Source organism: Phyllobates terribilis, unplaced genomic scaffold (assembly GCF_046119375.1).
Source record: "Phyllobates terribilis strain yellow unplaced genomic scaffold, ASM4611937v1 Scaffold_5__5_contigs__length_657084704, whole genome shotgun sequence".
Taxonomy (NCBI): Eukaryota; Metazoa; Chordata; class Amphibia; order Anura; family Dendrobatidae; genus Phyllobates; species Phyllobates terribilis.
In genome coordinates this window covers 438,603,105-438,622,817 of record NW_027362765.1, presented here as the reverse complement: position 1 = coordinate 438,622,817, position 19,713 = coordinate 438,603,105, and positions in this window count along the sequence as shown.

The following is a 19,713-nucleotide window of genomic DNA, read 5'->3' as shown; positions in this document are numbered from 1 at the left end:
TGTAAACAGGCTATTAAATGACCGATACAAAGTCGTTTAAAGCTCCACATTGTCAAGTGTAATTGTAAACTTTAGTCACAGATCATACACTGATCAGCCAGCAGAAATATGTATGTTCCTAATAATTCATGATAATCTACATGCTTAGATGTACCCTATGGAGCCAATACATCAAAGTATTTATGAAAGAAAACTGACTAAAACCAGTTTGAATACTAGCAAAATTTTTGCATAACGGAATTGTGCAAAAATTTTGCAACTTGTCACATTTTCACACCAAAATTGGCGTGGCTGGGGAGTAGCTGGGGAAAAATGGGACGAGGCTACACCCGCCTGTCAAATTCATGGAAAGTAGCGGCATTTCTTACACCAGAAGTGTTACTCCAGTTCCTGACTGGAGGCGTACTCCACTGATAAGATACGACACATTCATTAAGTAGTGTGCACTGCGTAATGAATTTAGCGCATCTCATTCCTGCAAGCCCCTCATTAAGACTGTCTCGAAACACCAGTCTTAAAGAACTGAGGTTAATGTGTATAATTAGATCTATTGTGCGCAACTAAAAGCTAAAATTTTTATTTTCTTAATAGTATGTGGTCAATATCAATCTGTAATTTGTAGAACGAAACACATACAACAAAAAAGCAATTGATCTATACTTACTCCAAAAAGAGGCACCTAAATTCTTCTTTCAAAACTGACACTTTATCCAACTGCCTTTGTTAGATCAGAAAACCTAAAGCATCAACAGATACACAAGTTCTCCATATATTTTAAGCTGGCCATACACATTAGATGGCTATTGGCCCAACGATGCTTTGACTAATCGTTCGGCCAACAGCCATCTCAGCGACTCTACCATACACAGGAGTGCTTATTTGGCCAAGCACTCCTGTGTTTTCTATGAGAAAGCCACCAACTGACACATTTTCCGGGAGAACAATGCAATCGGCAGTCCGAAATCGAACATGTCTGATCAACATTTCTCTCAATGATCAGTTGGCCTGCACCCCCATACACATTAGACAATTATCCAAACCTATCGATATCGGTGGGTTCAGGCGACATTAGTCTAATGTGTATGGGTGCCTTAAGCTTGAGCATAGTATAGTACACTGATTACCATACGCATACAAGTTATATCTTTTTATTCAGACATGGTTCTCTATTTATTTACCGCTCTTTGATCCAGAACATTCCTCCTGTGTTCAGCAGCTGGACGCGCTGCATTGATGTGGCAGTTGTCCTAATCAGGACAATCTGATTAGGACAACTGAATCTGAATGCCACACCAACCAAAAACGAATCACTTCTGGTGACTTACTTTCACCAGGCATGAGCCAACTTACCCTTGCCTTGAGTATCAGTTGCTATTTTCTAGCTATTGCCTCCAGAACACATATGTCAAACTCTGGCCCACAGGCCAAATCTGGCCCTCAGGGTCATTATATTCAGCCCACAACCATGAGCAGGTCCTCTGAGAATATTTGGCCCGCGACACTAGGCGGGTCCTCCGCCTGGCATCACACTTTAAATTATATCGGCATTCTGGTTGCCAATACAGTTGAAAACAATGATGGAAGAGAGGAGGGTCAGCTGATGTTCCCTCTCCCATTATTCCCCCTCTGTGTCTGAAGTGCAGCAGGCGTGATGATGCCATTACAAATCGCCTGCTGTGCTGACATGTGCAGAGGATCTGAACACGCCATGAAGAGACTGGAGCAGCGGGGAAACAGGCAGAGGTGAGTAGTAGGGTGACAGTCAACAATTTTTTGTGCAAATTTTTAGGTCTCACCCCTGGGAATAATTCATTTTGGTGTGATAGTAACATACACAAAATTTCATAACATTGCAACATTGTTTACTGGTGGCTCATTAATCACAAAACTAACAATTATTTGTAATAAATGTCTGTCAGCAAATTAAATGTACAATTTTACATTAGTTTCACGGTTTCACTTTTTTTAACGAAACACTCTTTTTTTGGTTCAGGATAGTCATGGCGATGCTTCTCCACACACTGGAGAATAAACTGTTTCTGGTCTTGAGTGCTCTGTGACGATTTGAATGTACTCATCAGTGCAATGGAGAGTTCTGCGGCATCATTCACGATTTTCAATCCGGCAACTTTTGAAGATGCATCAATGTAACTTGCATTAGTGCCACAGACCAGGATCTTGATGAAGAAAATCTTGGTTTATTTCCAGTGCAACGAACAGTTTTTTTTGTGCTGGATGGCAAGAAGCTTGATGAAGCTTCTCGTGTGACACAAGGTCTTCGGCAAGCTGCACGCGAGTTGAGCTGACATTGTTACATTCCTTATGCAGAGCCAGAACCATCACAACCTTTTCTGTGGTTGGAACCTCACTGTCAAAAAAAGCCAGACTCTCCATAATCTCACTGAGGTACCTCAGGTGTATGTGGAAAGTTTTTATTGCTGCCTCAGCAACAGGCGCGTTGATTCCTTTGTATGCTACGAGTTCTTGCAGTAATGTCAAGTCATTTTGCGGCGATGCGGCTGGGATCTGGAAGAGATACCAAACCTTCAAGTATAAGGGAACTGTAAAAGTGCAAAATTGATGGAGATTTTTTAACTCTGTCAAAGTTAAATGAAATGGGTGACGAAACATGAACAAAACATATTCAGAGCATATATCACTTTTGCCATTCATTGGGCCCGATGGCACCAAGGAACAGGAGTGCCAGTGTTAACAATTCCTTGTAATCATCTCTTGGATGGCATTATGCAAGCTGGTTGGTGCAAAATTCAACTAAACACTCTTTAAGTGGACCTAGCTCAGTTGAAACTATGTCATCATCCATTCCAGCCAAACTTTATCCAGTTGATTACAGGCAGCCGAAAATCTCTTGATTAACTCTATATTTGGACCTGTTGATGCCGTCCACAATTTATCAAACACGCTTGCAATAATTAGCTTGTGAATGTGGTGCCTACATGGCACACACAGTAGTTCTTTCTGCAGTTTCGGTTTATAAGAGGACGCACGCACCAGCCTTTGTACCAGTGTTACTACTGGTTGTGTCGAATGACATAAACTTCACTTTATCCAAGAGCTGGCAATCCTGCAGAACCTCAAATACAGCCTTAACTTCTGCTGCTCCTGTGCTGTTAGGCATCTCTGGGACCGACAACAACTTCTCAGTTCCTCCTCTTGACACTAGTACTACCACTCGCTCCGTAGTTTCATTGCAGGTCTGGCTTGCAAACCTTTTCCCTTCCGAGTGTACAGTCAGTGGACCACTGCTATCGAAGGAAGCTTTGATAGCATTTGCTAAAATCTCTTGATGCCGATGATGAGCCTGTCTGATAGATTCCCTATTCAACGTGATACTGTCTGGATGGCCCAGAGACTGAGAAGCAGCAGCAAGCAGGTAGGTTGCCTTTCTATTACTGGAATTAGTTCTGTCTAGAGCTGCAGCAACTTCCGGAGTCACAATATTGACAGGTCTTACCGACTTAAGCTTCTTAGGACTAAAATGCCCTTCGCCCTCATTACTATCTATGTCGGAAGCGTCGTTGTTGCTGCAACTGCTACTACTACTGCAAGGTTCAGCTGATGCAGACGACTGCTAAACTTGCTCAGCTTCCTTTTTTCTTTGTTTCTCTGTCTGTAATTCTCTCATAAATATACTTTCCTCGACCTTGGCCAGCTTTCTGTCTAATGGTCCCATGATTCCACAACGACCTTTTTTTCTTTGAGTAAGCAAGAAGTCACAGTCTTCCAGAAGTTTTATAAGTTTCATGGCATCAGCATGAGCGACATCAAACAAATAATCAAGTTTATTAACAAATTCCTTCTCCTTGGATTCTTGTGTTTTGGTTTACTGTTTAGCATTCTTCTTGAGACTCTTCCATTGACGAAACAGACTCTTCACCTTACTGATCACGTGATATTGTTGCTTTGGCGGGATTCTCGCTTTTACCCAAAACCAAAGTACTTCGTTGCTGCAACAGTAGCACTGGTACATGTTGGTTGCGATTCTGTGCAATGCAAGAAATAAGATCTGGCCAACACCTGCCGATTCGATGGCAGCTTAGAACTCGTAATACTGCCTGCTGTCCCTCCATTATACTGTATGGAGGACTATGTTGGGCCATTATAATGTTTGAAGGATTATGTGGAGCCCATTATACTGTATGAAGTACTATGTGGGTCACATTATACTATATGTAGGATTATGTGGGGCGCATTATTCTGTATGAAGCACTATTTGAGGCCATTATACTGTAGGGAGAACTATGTGAGGACATTATACTGTATGGAGGACTATGTGGGGCCATTATACTGTATGGAGGGCTATGTAAGGTCCATTATACTGTATGGAGCACTATGTGGGGCCCACTATTCTGTATGGAGCACTATGTGGGGCCCATTATTCTGTATGGAGGACTATGTGGGGCCCATTATACTGTATGGAGCACTATGTGGGGCCTTGTATTCTGTATGGAGGACTATGTGGGGCCCATTATACTGTATGGAGGACTAATGTGGGGTCACTATACTGTATGGAGGACTATGTGGGGCTCATACTGTAAGGAGCGCTTTTTGTGGCCATTATACTGTATGGATGGCTGTGTGAGTATTACAGTTGGAGAATCATAGTGTGATGGGGTCACCATTCTTTGTCGAGGGATTGAGGCAGGAGGGTACTGTAGGGTCAGAATACCGTGCGTGTGGAGGAATTCACTGTGGGGGTATCTTACTGTGTTTGTGGGCACTTTTGTTGGCATCATACTTTTATTATCTGTATTATTCAAGTGTTTTTTATTCTTTGTTATTGCATATTTAAATTAGACCATTGGGCCATTTGCTTTTTACTGCTCTTACGCAGAATAAAATATTGGAATAATATAATATGCTAAGATCTATTAATTAAATGTACTTTGTTTGTGGGACAACCTCTTTAAGTTTGTTTTATATTAAAATGTTCATCATTATATTTGATAATAAGGAAAAATGTCCTCAATTGTAGACATTTTTTTTAATAAATATCAATGTGGCCCGTGACTTTATCTAAGCTTTTGGTTTTGGCCCTCTCTGTATTTGAGTTTGATATCCTTGCTCTAGCACATAATATTTTCAAATCCAAACTTGGATTACACCTCTGTTCTTATCTTCTAGACTTTACACAGTGAAATGCTGCAGAACCCACTGCCGATTGGTGACTACACTTGAGACCACATTCTGAGGATCCTACCACTTAAACCCAAGATCCCTTGTGGGAGTAAAATGGTACGATCCCTTAGACTCTGCAACTTGGTTTAGTCAAAAACAGCAGACAGTTTGCAATTCCACTTTCTAAGGTATGCCCATATGACAATCTATCAGTACATTTTTACATGACTAATTTTAAAGTGTAACAATATTTTTCTAAAACTTTTCATATAGTGACATGTTAGAAGCTTTGATCAGTGAGACCACCACGATCACTAAAACAAAGGGGCAAAGGCATTCAGCTGAGCTGCATCATTGACTGGCTCATTGGGTGCGGTATACGAATCCATACTACCCATAGATTCGTACACCACATACTCTGCTCTTCATGGAAATTTGAGCTATTTGAAAAAGCAAAGAATCTCAGTAGACCGCCACCAATCAAAACTTATGACATATCAAAAGTTTTATAAAACTCTAGGTACAGTAAAACTCACTTGACTTCACCATGGGCTCTGTCTGGCATGCAGCTCAACTCTATAAAATTCTATGAGGTGCAATACTTGAAATAGCCGATGGGATAGAGTATTTCTAGATTAAGCCAGCCATGTGTTTGTTTTTTCCCTTCCATCTTCTACCACCACTTTAAGGGCAGGGGCACACGACCATAGATTCTCTCATCCAAGAGAAACATCTCAATTATACAAATGGCACTCTGATCAATCTCTAATCAGAGTGTCAGCATAGTGTGATCCGATTCTCTCACCTGAGACAATAGGAGAACACTGTGAGGAGAAGATGGAAAACAAAATGTCTCCATCTTCTGCATTGTGTTAGTGCATCGAAATCAGACTACCCTCACCCTCAGATGTCATCCGTGTGCAGTCTGATGTTTCCCATGCACTCATAGACTTGCATGGCCAAGTGCGATCAGATAACTGGATCAGACTCTGAGATGCTGTGATTCTTTGATCGGACAGGCTCGGTCTGAGGAAAAAAAATCAGACATGTTCGTGACCTCATAGAATAATATTGGTTTGAGTGTGATCTGATGTTTTGTGGGATTGCACTCAGACAGTGTGAGCGAGCCCTAATGCATACAGAAACCCCAAGTGGGAGAGTCCATGTGTTTTGCACTTTGAATAGGGTTATCCCAGCTAAGGGCTTGCTGGGATAACCCTGTCTTATTTTACCTGTCTTATTTTGCCTAGTTTCTGTGAATATTTACAAGAGAACGCTCTATATTCGAGGTGGAGGGGACAATTCTCTTGTAATGGAGTGAATTAGTAGATAAATACATTTTTACATTTTTTTTTAATGTTTCCCATGGGATACTACAACATGCAATTTTACAAATAATCTCCACTTTACCTTCCCATGAAGATGTGTATACATGGCATTTCTAGACCTGTCTGCTTGGATAACCTGTCCTTTCTGTGTGGCTAAGTAAATGTGCATTAGTTAAGCAAATATGTTAATTAATCCCAAATGTATATTCAATTTATCCCTGCCACCTTCCTTAAGTACCTCCACCAAAGGCTCTACTCTATTTATTCTTTGTGCCTTTCAAGCCATAAATTACGCTGCAGTAACTAGTTCAATAAGAAGCCGTTATGGTTTTTTTTATTATTTTTTATTTCATCGTTGCATTACTCTCAGGCAAAATATAACAGTTTTCATGTTTCTCTCAGCAGTGCTAGAAAAAAAAATTAACAAAATCTGAAATAAACAGGACAGTAATTCTTATCAGACATCTCTAGATAATTCGCTTGTAACGATCTGCACAATTTATTTTCTTAATTACAAGTCGACAGATTTTCTTTGGGGCATTTCATAACTTATTCTTGGCACCTCTTCTCCTAGATAGACTAGTGGCTTTGGCCCTGGGTGACTAATCTTATGTATTCTTTGAATTTAAGAATTTGCCAGCGCTCTGAATGCGTTAGACAAGAAAAAAAAAAGCAGCAGATTTGCAGCCTTTAATATTTTCTTTTTTGATGGTTGCAGCTTTCTGATTTCATAAAAGATGAATGTTTTGTTTGGGTGCATATTCGAGTGTTGAGAATCTTTTATTTGTGGCTTGGTGAAATATTAGACATTAGCACAAATGCTCTGTTAATATGCGATAGTGAATTGGCTCAGGGGTCAAAATATTAGCAAATATGGAGGTAGGAGGATAAGTTTGTGTTTATGCATCTTGGTCAATCTTGAGCTTTTTGCTGCAATCTTGCAAAGTATTTTTGGCTTTTTATAAGACATGTAGAACTTGTGTAAGAACCCAGTCATATTTCTTCATTTAACAGCAGCATTGAAGATTTGGTACCATAACTTATGTGTGAAGCCAACCCTAATATATTTCACACATTATTTGTGATTTTTTTTCTTTTGTCTTGCGAAATTTGTTGAAAATTTTTTTGAGCCACATTGTACCAAATAGGCTTTAATCCCTTCCCAACATATGCAGTACATGTACGGCACAATTGGAGACCGGGTGTATGGAGTTGGCTCAAAAGCTGAACCCGCATCTTATTTGGCAGATAAAGGTCCTGGCTGTGACACGCAGCCAATTGTCTAAATTTACCATTCTAGCAACCTAGAGTGCAGCTATATATAACTGTTTTTCTTAGCTGGCACCTATTCACACTAGTTAGGAGGTGCTGGTTAGTTTTTTCGAACTAGTGTGAATAGGTGCCAGCTAAGAAAAACAGTTATATATAGCTGCACTCTAGGTTGCTAGAATGGTAAATTTAGACAATTGGAATTTCATTACTGCCATGAAAAATAGATAAGTGCTACATAATGTACCTTCCTTCTACTGGAAATTTTCCTAGAGCAAAATTTTGGAAAAATGAAACAGCAAAAAAAATGATTCTTTTTTTTTTTTTGCAGTAATGCAATTCCAATTATCTAAATTTACCATTCTAGCAACCTAGAGTGCAGCTATATATAGTTTGGTCTCTGGCTATGATCTTTAAATGATATTTTTTTCTAAATCGCAGAAGCGCTTTTTTTAAAGAACATGCTTAGCTGCAATCGTGCAGCCAGGGTCTGATTTATGCCGCACACGGATGGGCAGCATCAATCAGGTGACAGATTCGCCCTATATTTTATTTGCATATACCTTGTTTGTTATATTGAAATAGCCAAAGTTGCATCAGAAATGCTCTTTCTAAACAAATGTTCCTCCCAAAGAAGGTGGCCCATATGTCTAATATACGATGCAGCTGAAAATATTACAATCTGACTGGAGAAAAGGGATAATCTCAAAGAGGTAGTCTTTTCAAAAGTTTTACTGTACTGTGAGCAACTGGAACAGTATAAGAAGGTAGTGGTTTATGGCTGCAGAAGCGCAACGCAAGGAAAACCAATTATGTTCATTCAAGAGGACCGGGGTGGACATAACGCTGGGGCAATCTATGCAGCTGCACAGGGGCAGAAATCCAGCTCCAAAGCAATTGGAATTGTGGATTATGATGCAAAGGGCCCATATATTGTTCTTGTACAGGGGTTCTCTCCTGTCAGTGTCCACCACTGAAGAGGACCAAGGTTTTGGTCACCAGGTGGCTGATACCCAACAAGAAATGAATACCATATATGAAAATGTAAAAGAATATTGAATGGGCTGCCAACAAACTACTTATATCAGTAGGATATACTACATTGTCAGGGATAACAGCCGGGTGGGGTCACGCAGATCTCACCACAGTTACCACTTTGTCACAGATGACATAGGAGAGATCACACAGATCCCACCGCTACCACCAATATGTCAGTGAAACATAACTCCACTGCCTCGAATCATCAGGACAATTATGCAATTGACTAACTAGTGATGGACAAGGCCGCGACTGCTTCCACTACTGGGCCAGTATTTGATGAACTCACAGTAAGCGTATGGTATATACACCTCCGATTCCAATGCATGGAACATATATATACCCCGGTACGGTCACTGACAGCTCCAGAATAACAAAAAGAGCTACTAGCTGACACCACCAATCATTTATACAGGCCAATTGGACACCCGTTACAGGTAGTGTATGGCTTCAGGGGTGCAGTTTACCGAGCAAGAGGAACAGAGCTGTTAAATGTTATATATTTAATTCAGAAATGTAGCCAGTGTTTATAAAAAATATACAAATATAATTCAAAATGGGAACAAAACAATACAATATATACAATTACATAAAATAAAAGGAAATTGCGAAAGAGAATTACTAAAAATGATATAACGGAAATGGCTCAGAGCTTAGTGGAGGGAAGCACTCTAATTAGGAAAATGGACCACCCTCACAGCGAACTATGACTTCCAGAATAAAAAATGACCCAAACCCAAACTCTGCTTTTTATTACATCAAGGTTACACCCACATACCTCCCCTTGATGAGCTCATGTGGGAGCTGATTGAGGGATGTGCTGTGTCTGTTAGAATTTTATGCGATCCCCAACTTACAGGATATCTTTGCCCCTAGAGGTCCCAGGCGGTAGATATTGTCATATTTCTTATCACGATTTCACCTTTATATAGAGATGAAACATGACCTGGATAGCATCACCTATCGGACCTTTATTAAGTTGGAAGGGTTTTAATGGCTTTACAGTAATGCGTTCTCTTCTTCCCTTTGCTGCAACGCCGAAAATCTATCTCCCATAAATATTGTATCGATGTAAAATCCCAATATTCATATGTGGACAACGGAGACAAAACGTCTAAAACACTCTCAGAAAAATCCTTTGAACCAAGAATGCTCCTTCCATGGAAACAGGAAGCCCTTGCACTTCTCCTCCTCTGCATAAACAGATCTCAAGCTTACTGTCTTTCCCCTGCAGATATCCTGTTTTAATCACCTGTCCATGGCAGGAGGTTTCTGTTTCAAAGGAGGTCGAAGCATCATATCTCTCTATTTCTCCTGTTTTTTAATTAGCTTCTTTCTCCTGAGCTATAATTAGTTACACATGGTCAATGTGTAGTCCTACTTCAAAGGAGGTTGGAGTATCAGCTCCTCTCCAGATATAATTAATTTTCTCTCTTCCCCATGTTTAATGGGAGAGGGACATGTCCTGGAGATGTCTTATGGATTTTAATTTTCCTGTATGACACTCATGAACCTGATTAAAGTTGATCCAGTCACTTGAAACTCTACTAATACAGAAAAAGGACTAGTTTTGATACTGGACCTGATGATTATATAGAAATGTCCTTTGACAAGACTTAACCATCTTCATAGACCCCATATAAAGGTTATGGTCCTTATTGTAAGTGACGCCAAGTTTTGTTTCTTACCCAAATACTATGATTCTTCGTGACATGTGTATCTGTTTTTTTTCACCATGGTTTATTTCAATCACACTCTTGTGTTTTCGAGCATTTAGAGGCTGATTATGACATCAGAGAGTATTTTACCGGTGTAATAAATCATTAGCTGTCGTTCCTAAACTAGCTTTCTACACCATTAAAAAGACCCTGCAGCATATCACTAATCAGATCACTCTACGCACCTGTTATCTCCGGCGCAGTTGTTTCTTTGTGCAGATGAATGGCAATCAGATTGTTCCACTCTGTGAGGCATGCTATATTCACTATCTTAACTTCATTAAAATGTAAAGTAAAGTGATTATGAAACACCTGCTTGCATGAAATAGGTATTTTCTAGCAACTGCAGTCACGTCAGTCCTCAGTCAAAGGTGATTTTTATTAATTTTAAGTTTTTTCCCTTTTTTTTTTTTAATGCGCTCATGTGTTTCAATAAAATATGAGAAGATGTTTAGGACTTTTCTTCCCACATTAACATCTGTGAGGTCATTTATCCATAAAGAGTTAAAATAACAAGATAAAAAGACTTCCAAATTTGAGTCGAGATGATGTATACCAGCTGTAAGGGTCATGTAGGTGGCAAAGCACGAAGACAGAAAAACCCTGCCTATGGTATATGCAGGCATTCAAGAGTCGCTTAAAGGAGTTCTCCGGGAATAGGGAAAAAAATGGACATGTCATTAGAAATAAATTCCTAAACAGATTTTATTATAAATTCCTAAATAGATTTAATTATCAAATCTCAATCGTTTTGTCTAGAGAGGTAATCACTATAGAATTAAATGGCCGCCGAGCTGTTACACTTACAGAAACCAATCCTAGGATGTTAGGACAGCAGTCTGTGAGCATGTGCAGTAGAGGCACCTGTACTGTGACCTGGAGATAATTCTATTTTTATTCAGAAAGATAATGCACACAGCAGTGTGGCACCTCTTCTTACCTCAGCCCTCTGGTATCTCCAATATTAGATCCGATAGGGTGGACAGAAATGAGCGGCCTCTTTTACCTTAGCAACCCCTGGCATTTCCAGTATTAGATCAGGTATACAGGGTGGACAGCAGTGTGAGCAGCCTCTTCTTACCTCAGCTCCTCTGGTATTTCAAGTATTAGATCAGGTAGATAGGGTGGACATCAGTGTTAGCAGCCTCTTCTTACCTCAGCACCTTTGATATTGCCAGTATTAGATCAGGTATACAGAGTTAACAGCAGTGTGAGCAGCTTATTCTCACCTCAGCTCCTCTGGTATCTCCAGTATTAGATCAGGTAGACTGGGTGGACAGCAGTGTGAGCAGCCTCTTCTTACCTCAGCACCCCTGGTATCTCCAGTATTAGATCCGATAAGGTGGACAGAAGTGAGCAGCCTCTTCTTACCTTAGCAACCCCTGGCATTACCAGTATTAAATCAGGTATACATGGTGGACAGCAGTGTGAGCAGCTTCTCCTCACCTCAGCACCTCTGTTATATACAGTAGTATTAGTGGATCATATCTTCTTACATATAAAGGAGGGCAGAGCTTCCTACTCTACATGCTCACAGGCTCCTATCCTTACATTCTAGGTCAGGTTTCTCTTGGTGAAACAAGCTGGCTGCCATTTAACATCAGGGGGTGCCAAAACAGCAGTGTCTGCTGCTCTTTTTTTTCTTTCTTTCTTTCTTTTTTAATAGGGCATCAGTTATTGAACACTTATATTTTAATTATTTTGAAAAAACATTCTGTAAGGGAGGGCATGCTGACAACAATATGATCATTACTAGTGTTGAGCGCACGTGCTCGTTACTTGAGTTTACCTAGGGTGCTCGGGTATGCACAGAGTATCGCGGGTGCTCGAGTGACATGTTCGCTTCCCCGTGCCTACATGTTTTGCAGCTATTAGACAGCCTCAAAACATTTGGGGATTGCCTGTGTATGTCAGGCAATCCCCACATATTTTGTGGATGTCTAACAGCCGGGAAACATGCGAGTATGGGTAAATGAACATGTCACTCGAGCACCCGCTATACTCGGTGCATACCTGAGCACCCTAGGTAAACTCGAGTAACGAGCACTTGCGCTCATCACTAATCATTACACATCTTCTGGTGATAACAGCTTAAAAAGAATTTGTCACCACTTCAGTATACAAACTGAATACGTTGCAAAATAGGCAAATGGATCTAATAAGACTGGTATACCCTTTAGGACTTATTTGTTTTGGTTTCTGTTCCCATTTTAGGAGATTTGTAATGTTTTTATTTTTTTCATCGATATAGCTGTTTGATACCATTTTGAGGTACATACAATGTTTTGATCACATTTTATTAAGGTGGTATGGTGACTTAAAAACCTAAATTCTGGCATTTTTTTTTGTTTATGGTGCTTACCATACCAGTTAATTCATCTTATATTTTGATAGGTATGATTAAAAGCTACTGCTGGAAATGCGTAGACTTCGTGTCTTGATGCTTATTTTCATATTTTTATCCACATCCCAATTTTAACTTGAATCCATTAAATGTGAAGTTTTAAAGACGTTTTTTCTAATGTAGTGGCTGCTGGATTACCATTTTTTTTCTTCTTGAGGCTCAACAGCGCCCCATTCTTGGGATCTCTTTCATTCTCAAACTTGATCAAAGCATATAATCAACTAATTACAATGCAACCTCCCAACCAAGGTCTGAGATGACATGGCCATATTGTTTTTCTGAGCCAATTGCTCATTGGGACAAGTTGGAAGGAGGCTAGATACAAGGATAGTTTACAAGTAGCAGCAGCAACAGGCCATGAATTCTTGAGGGTCTCTCACACTACTAACACCTTATTACTTGAATACCTGCTGTATCTAGAGCCTATATTGTACATTGTAATCAAATATGGAGAAACTTTTAATCTATAGTTTGGTCATGCACCAAAGTTAAATGGGTTTTCCACTCTTTTAGAAGCTGCTTTCAGCTGCTGCTCAGCAAAGAACCATACACAAAACAGAGTATGGGATGATTTTCCCTGTCTGAGTAGGGAAAGACATGTGGAGCATGTGTGGAGGCTCAGACAGGGTTTTCCCTAAGGAAGCCCATGGTAAACATGCGTCAGGGTTATTCAGGGTTGAACCTGGACATTCTGTGCAATGGGTAAGCTCCTGTGTATTTACATATGCTTATTGTTAGCCATTTACTAATCCCTTTTGGGTCAATATACACAGCAGCATTGTTGTGATGCACTGCTAAAACAGGGTGTTTGTTTGTATTCACACTTTGCATTTTGCGTCACCAATTTTTGAACACTTCATAACATCTCACATATTGCTTTATTTACTTTGGAGCTGTTTACCTCTCTATGCTCATGTCCTTTAATGGACCAGTTTTGTTTCTGTGCCTTCACCAATTCTGACCAGTATTATGTATTGTTATTGTGGTATTTAAATAATTAATAATATTGCATTTTATATTTTTCTAAATACAAGGTTGCATGACTCAATTGTTTTGTAGGTAATATACAAGTTGAAAGGCGGGTAGATGCAAGGATAGTTTACAAGTAGCAGCAACAACAGACCATGAATTCATGAGGGTCTCTAACACTACTAACATCTTATTACTTGAATACCTACTATATCTAGAGCCTATACAGTACATTGTAATCACATATGATATGGAGAAATGTGTAATCTATAGTTTGGTGATGCACCAAAGTTAAAGGGGATTTCCACTCCTTTAGCAGCTGCTTTCAGCTGCTGCTCAGCAAAAAATGTTCACAAAACAGTCAGAGTATGGGACGACTTTCCCTGTATGAGTAGGGAGAGACAAGTGGATCACAGAAGCTCAGACAGGCAAACTCTCATACATAGACTGAGTATAGTTTACAGATCTTTGCTGAGAAGTAGATAAAAGGAAACAAAATAAAGTAATGAAGTATATCACAAAAATGCATAACTGTGCAAAGCCTGGAGCATAATGAAATAATAATAATAAATAATAATAATAAAGTTTACGTAATCTTTAAAAGAATTCTTAATAATTTAAAACACACTGTTTCTATTTTTTTTATTTGGGGGGGGGGGGGGTGTTGGGTTCTAACCTACTTTGATTTGAGTAAATTTCCCTTTTCTCCATTTCCACCCAAAAAATATCATACCCCATTTCCTCCAACTAAACAGCACATTAAAAAGTGCTGCTGATAAGATATCATAATGACTGTTTTAGTAAACCTACCCTTCTGATTGCAGGACGAGTTGTAGAGGGTGGCACACTGTGCTTTTTGCTATCTTAAGAGCAGCAGGATAGGGGAGGATGGGAAACCTAAATGAGATTTACCCAGTTCCCTATTTTCAATAAGTGTGACAATTATTGGTTGTCATTGATATTGACTATTGATCCATATTCATTTGTTCTGTCATACTTCATTCCAAAGGCAAATTAATTCCGCTGGCATCCCTTGACAGGCTGGCACACGGCGCTGGCATCCACTGGGTATGAGTAACGTTCGAAATTTAAAATCCCATCATCCGTCCTGAAGATGTAAAATAGATGTAAATATGTTTTATACATTTTGATGCTTTCTTAGATTTTTATATTCCTGATCTAGCTGTGTCCTCTGAGGATTTGGCAGAGGAATATGCAGATCAGTGTGCGGTGGTTAACACCCGATCACTCCTGCTCCCTGTTAACTGAGCAGAATCTATGCATGTGCCACACAAGTCTTCACGAACATATACAAGGACTGCTATGGCACACACTAACATTTTAATTAATGACAAGACATTCTTTTTTTTTTCATAAGTGCTTTAATGTGTGTTCATTGCAGCAGCAGTCCCCACAGTCACGGAAATATTATGTTGACGGATGTGCTCTGTCGCCAGTGTTCCCTCGACGGGGCCAGCTGTCAGCTCGAGATGATGACATTAACACGGAGAGAAAGTGATGACAAATGCCCGTTATCAGCGAACGAGGCCGGTGACAAATCGAATGGAGGCTCCCGAGCAGCCCCATTACGCTGTAATAAAAAAAGATGGATGGCTCTCTCTGGCGGGGCCCTGCGTTAATGCGATTTTGGCTGGTCTCTCTGGGTTCCAATTAAGGAAGAAAACAGAGAGAGAGCAGGAGTCTTAAAAAGGGGGGAAAAATCCAGCCACGCAAGCTGCACTAATTGAGTCTGAACAGCCAAAGGCAATCCCTCACCTATAAGCCGCAGTCAAGTAGTCAAGTCATACCGCTAGCCACCACATTCCCAAGTCCCACTGCACCTGACAGTCATGTGTCTGGCTGCTGCTCTATATAATATAGAGTCGAAACATAACACAGAAACATAATGAGACACTTATCAGCCTTTCTCATGCTGTTTTTTTTTATTACTGAGTTGCTGTCCCATTTTTTACCTCTAAACCCATGTTCACACTTTATGTTGCTGTTTCCTTTTGTTGCTGTTTCTTTACATCAATATATATATATATATATATATATATATATATATATATATATATATATATTTATTTATATATATATACAGTACAGACCAAAAGTTTGGACACACCTTCTCATTTAAAGATTTTTCTGTCTTTTCATGACTATGAAAATTGTACATTCACACTGAAGGCATCAAAACTATGAATTAACACATGTGGAATTATATACTTAACAAAAAAGTGTGAAACAACTGAAAATATGTCTTATATTCTAGGTTCTTCAAAGTAGCCACCTTTTGCTTTGATGACTGCTTTGCACACTCTTTCCATTCTCTTGATGAGCTTCAAGAGGTAGTCACCGGAAATGGTCTTCCAACAATCTTGAAGGAGTTCCCAGAGATGCTTAGCACTTGTTGACCCTTTTGCCTTCACTCTGCGGTCCAGCTCACCCCAAACTATCTCGATTGGGTTCAGGTCTGGTGACTGTGGAGGCCAGGTCATCTGGCATAGCACCCCATCATTCTCCTTCTAGGTCAAATAGCCCTTACACAGCCTGGAGGTGTGTTTGGAGTCATTGTCCTGTTGAAAAATAAATGATGGTCCAACTAAACGCAAACCGGATGGAATAGCATGCCGCTGCAAGATGCTATGGTAGCCATGCTGGTTCAGTATGCCTTCAATTTTGAATAAATCCCCAACAGTGTCACCAGAAAAACACCCCCACACCATCACACCTCCTCCTCCATGCTTCACGGTGGGAACCAGGCATGTAGAGTCCATCCGTTCACCTTTTCTGTGTCGCACAAAGACACGGTGGTTGGAACCAAAGAGCTCAAATTTGGACTCATCAGACCAAAGCACAGATTTCCACTGGTTTAATGTCCATTCCTTGTGTTCTTTAGCCCAAACAAGTCTCTCCTGCTTGTTGCCTGTCCTTAGCAGTGGTTTCCTAGCAGCTATTTTACCATGAAGGCCTGCTGCACAAAGTCTCCTCTTAACAGTTGTTGAAGAGATGTGTCTGCTGCTAGAACTCTGTGTGGCATTGACCTGATCTCTAATCTGAGCTGCTGTTAACCTGCAATTTCTGAGGCTGGTGACTAGGATAAACTTATCCTCAGAAGCAGAGGTGACTCTTGGTCTTCCTTTCCTGGGGCGGTCCTCATGTGAGCCAGTTTCTTTGTAGCGCTTGATGGTTTTTGCAACTGCACTTGGGGACACTTTCAAAGTTTTCACAATTTTTCGCACTGACTGACCTTCATTTCTTAAAGTAATGATGGCCACTCGTTTTTCTTTACTTAGCTGCTTTTTTCTTGCCATAATACAAATTCTTACAGTCTATTCAGTACGACTATCAGCTGTGTATCCACCAGACTTCTGCACAACACAACTGATGGTCCCAACCCCATTTATAAGGCAAGAAATCCCACTTATTAAACCTGACAGGGCACACCTGTGAAGTGAAAACCATTTCCGGTGACTACCTCTTGAAGCTCATCAAGAGAATGCCAAGAGTGTGCAAAGCAGTCATCAAAGCAAAAGGTGGCTACTTTGAAGAACCTAGAATATAAGACATATTTTCAGTTGTTTCACACTTTTTTGTTAAGTATATAATTCCACGTGTGTTAATTCATAGTTCGGTTGCCTTCAGTGTGAATGTACAATTTTCATAGTCATGAAAATACAGAAAAATCTTTAAATGAGAAAGTGTGTCCAAACTTTTGGTCTGTACTGTGTGTGTGTATATGTATATATATATATATATATATATATATATATATATATACATAGGGCCAGCAAATTCCATAGTGTTTAGCACAGCACTGCGATATCTATTTGTTACAATATATAAAAAAAATGTCACTACATACCGTATATTAGGTTGGTCCTATTAAAGAGTTAAAGGGGTTGCCTATACTAATCTGCAGTTGTCGGCACGTTGAATTAAGCTGTGTTGTTCAGCACTGTGTAATATTTGCTTCGGCCCACCGTGTGAGCTAACAGCAGCTGATCAGTGGGGGTGCCAATTGTCTGACCACCAATCTGATATGGATGAACAATATTATGGGTAGATGCCTAGACAACTCCTTTTAATAGGAGAACCAGTACAGAGGTTTTCTAGATAAATGCATTTAGCACTTATCCACTGGTGATTAATGTATGATCGCTTGTGGTCCTGCCCCAAAGACCCCTCTTAAGAACGGAGATCCCAAAAGTGCACAGGTGAATGGAGTTTTATTGCGCATGCGTGACCGCCACTACATTAGCATTAGGGATCCCGTGATTGGGATCAGTGAGATTCTCAGTAGTCAGACCCCCCAGCAACCTATCTAATAAATAGGTGGAAATCGTATTTAGTGGGAGTTGAAGGATTGTACAGATGGAGACTGTTGGATGGTAACGGGGAAGTAGGTTCAAAAATCTCTAACCATAAAGGTGCCCATATATCTTAAATATCAGTTGGTCAAAGGCTCGTTTAGCCAACAGCTAAACCTGACCAAGTATGCATGTGTTTTTAGTTGGCAGAGGGAGATAAGCTGCTGTCAGAAACCTCTGGTGGCGATACGTCTCTAGGGAGAATAGAAATTCAAATTCTAAATGCTTAATCCTTCATTCCGTTGACATTATCTCTCAGGAGAGCATCAGGGGGACCCCATACACTTAAAATAGTTGACCAGTCAGTTTGGCCAAATTTTTTCTATTGTATATGGGGGCCTTATATAAAATCAATGCCACAGTCCCAACCTCATAACCTAAACTAGGCCGTTACATGTGTCAAACAGCAAGCACAATGATAACTTTTAATTTCACTAATATTTTTTTTCCATGTATTTAAGGAAGGAATGTACTGTTTAGAGATGAGCGGATCTTTTGAAATTCAAATTTGACAACTTTACCGAATTTCCCCCCAGCTAATAAATTTGTGTGAACCTCAATACTGTAAAGCTTGCAATTACCCAGAAAATACACATGCAGAGAGGTGAGTGAGAAGACCTTGCTAACCATAAGGCTAAGTTCCCTCAATGAGCTTTTGTTGAGTTTTTGATGTTGCAGAATTTCTGCACCATTTCTTGCAGTTTTTTATTGTGTTTTTGTGTGCGTTTTTTTAACATGGGTATTTATCGCGTTTTTCATACTGCGGTTTTTGTCTCTTGTTGGTATGTCATGATTTACATAAAGCTTCTTTGTTTTTGATACTTCTTGGTATTTGGCTTTGACAAAACATTATTAACATACTTAGGTACATATTACATGCGTTTTTGATGCGTTTTCGCCGCAGAAACGCGTTTTTATATTTGTGGATTTTCTGCACCTAATGCAAGTTTATGGTGAAATTCTGCACAGAAAGGTCCGCCTACCCGCAGGTGAGATGAACATACTGCGGATTTGAAACACGCTCCGCAGGTGAGTATATGCTGCATTAAAAGGAAGCACAGTGGGCAGAAGATTTCTATAAATCCCATCCACTTTGCTGGAACTGTAAGACCCTGTGTTTTTGAAGCAGCAAATATATGCAGGGTTAAAAACTCTGCAGGAGCTCATCGTGGGAACATAGCCTAAGAGCTTACACTCTACAGGAGAAAGAAAGATAGGATCCTGTTAACCATGAGAACTTACACTTTACAGAAGAGAAAGACTTACCCAATGACTGTGGAGATGGAAAACAACTCTACCGTACAAACTATGCTCCACTGAGAACCACTGATCTGTGATGGCCCCGGTACTGACCACCACTGTACAAGGTATGATAATCTGCTAGATGTCATAGCTGTAGGGCATTAGGGGGAGGCCCATGTGACAAGGCTAAATGTTGTTAGCCCGCTCTCTGACGCTTCAGCTATGTAGGAAAT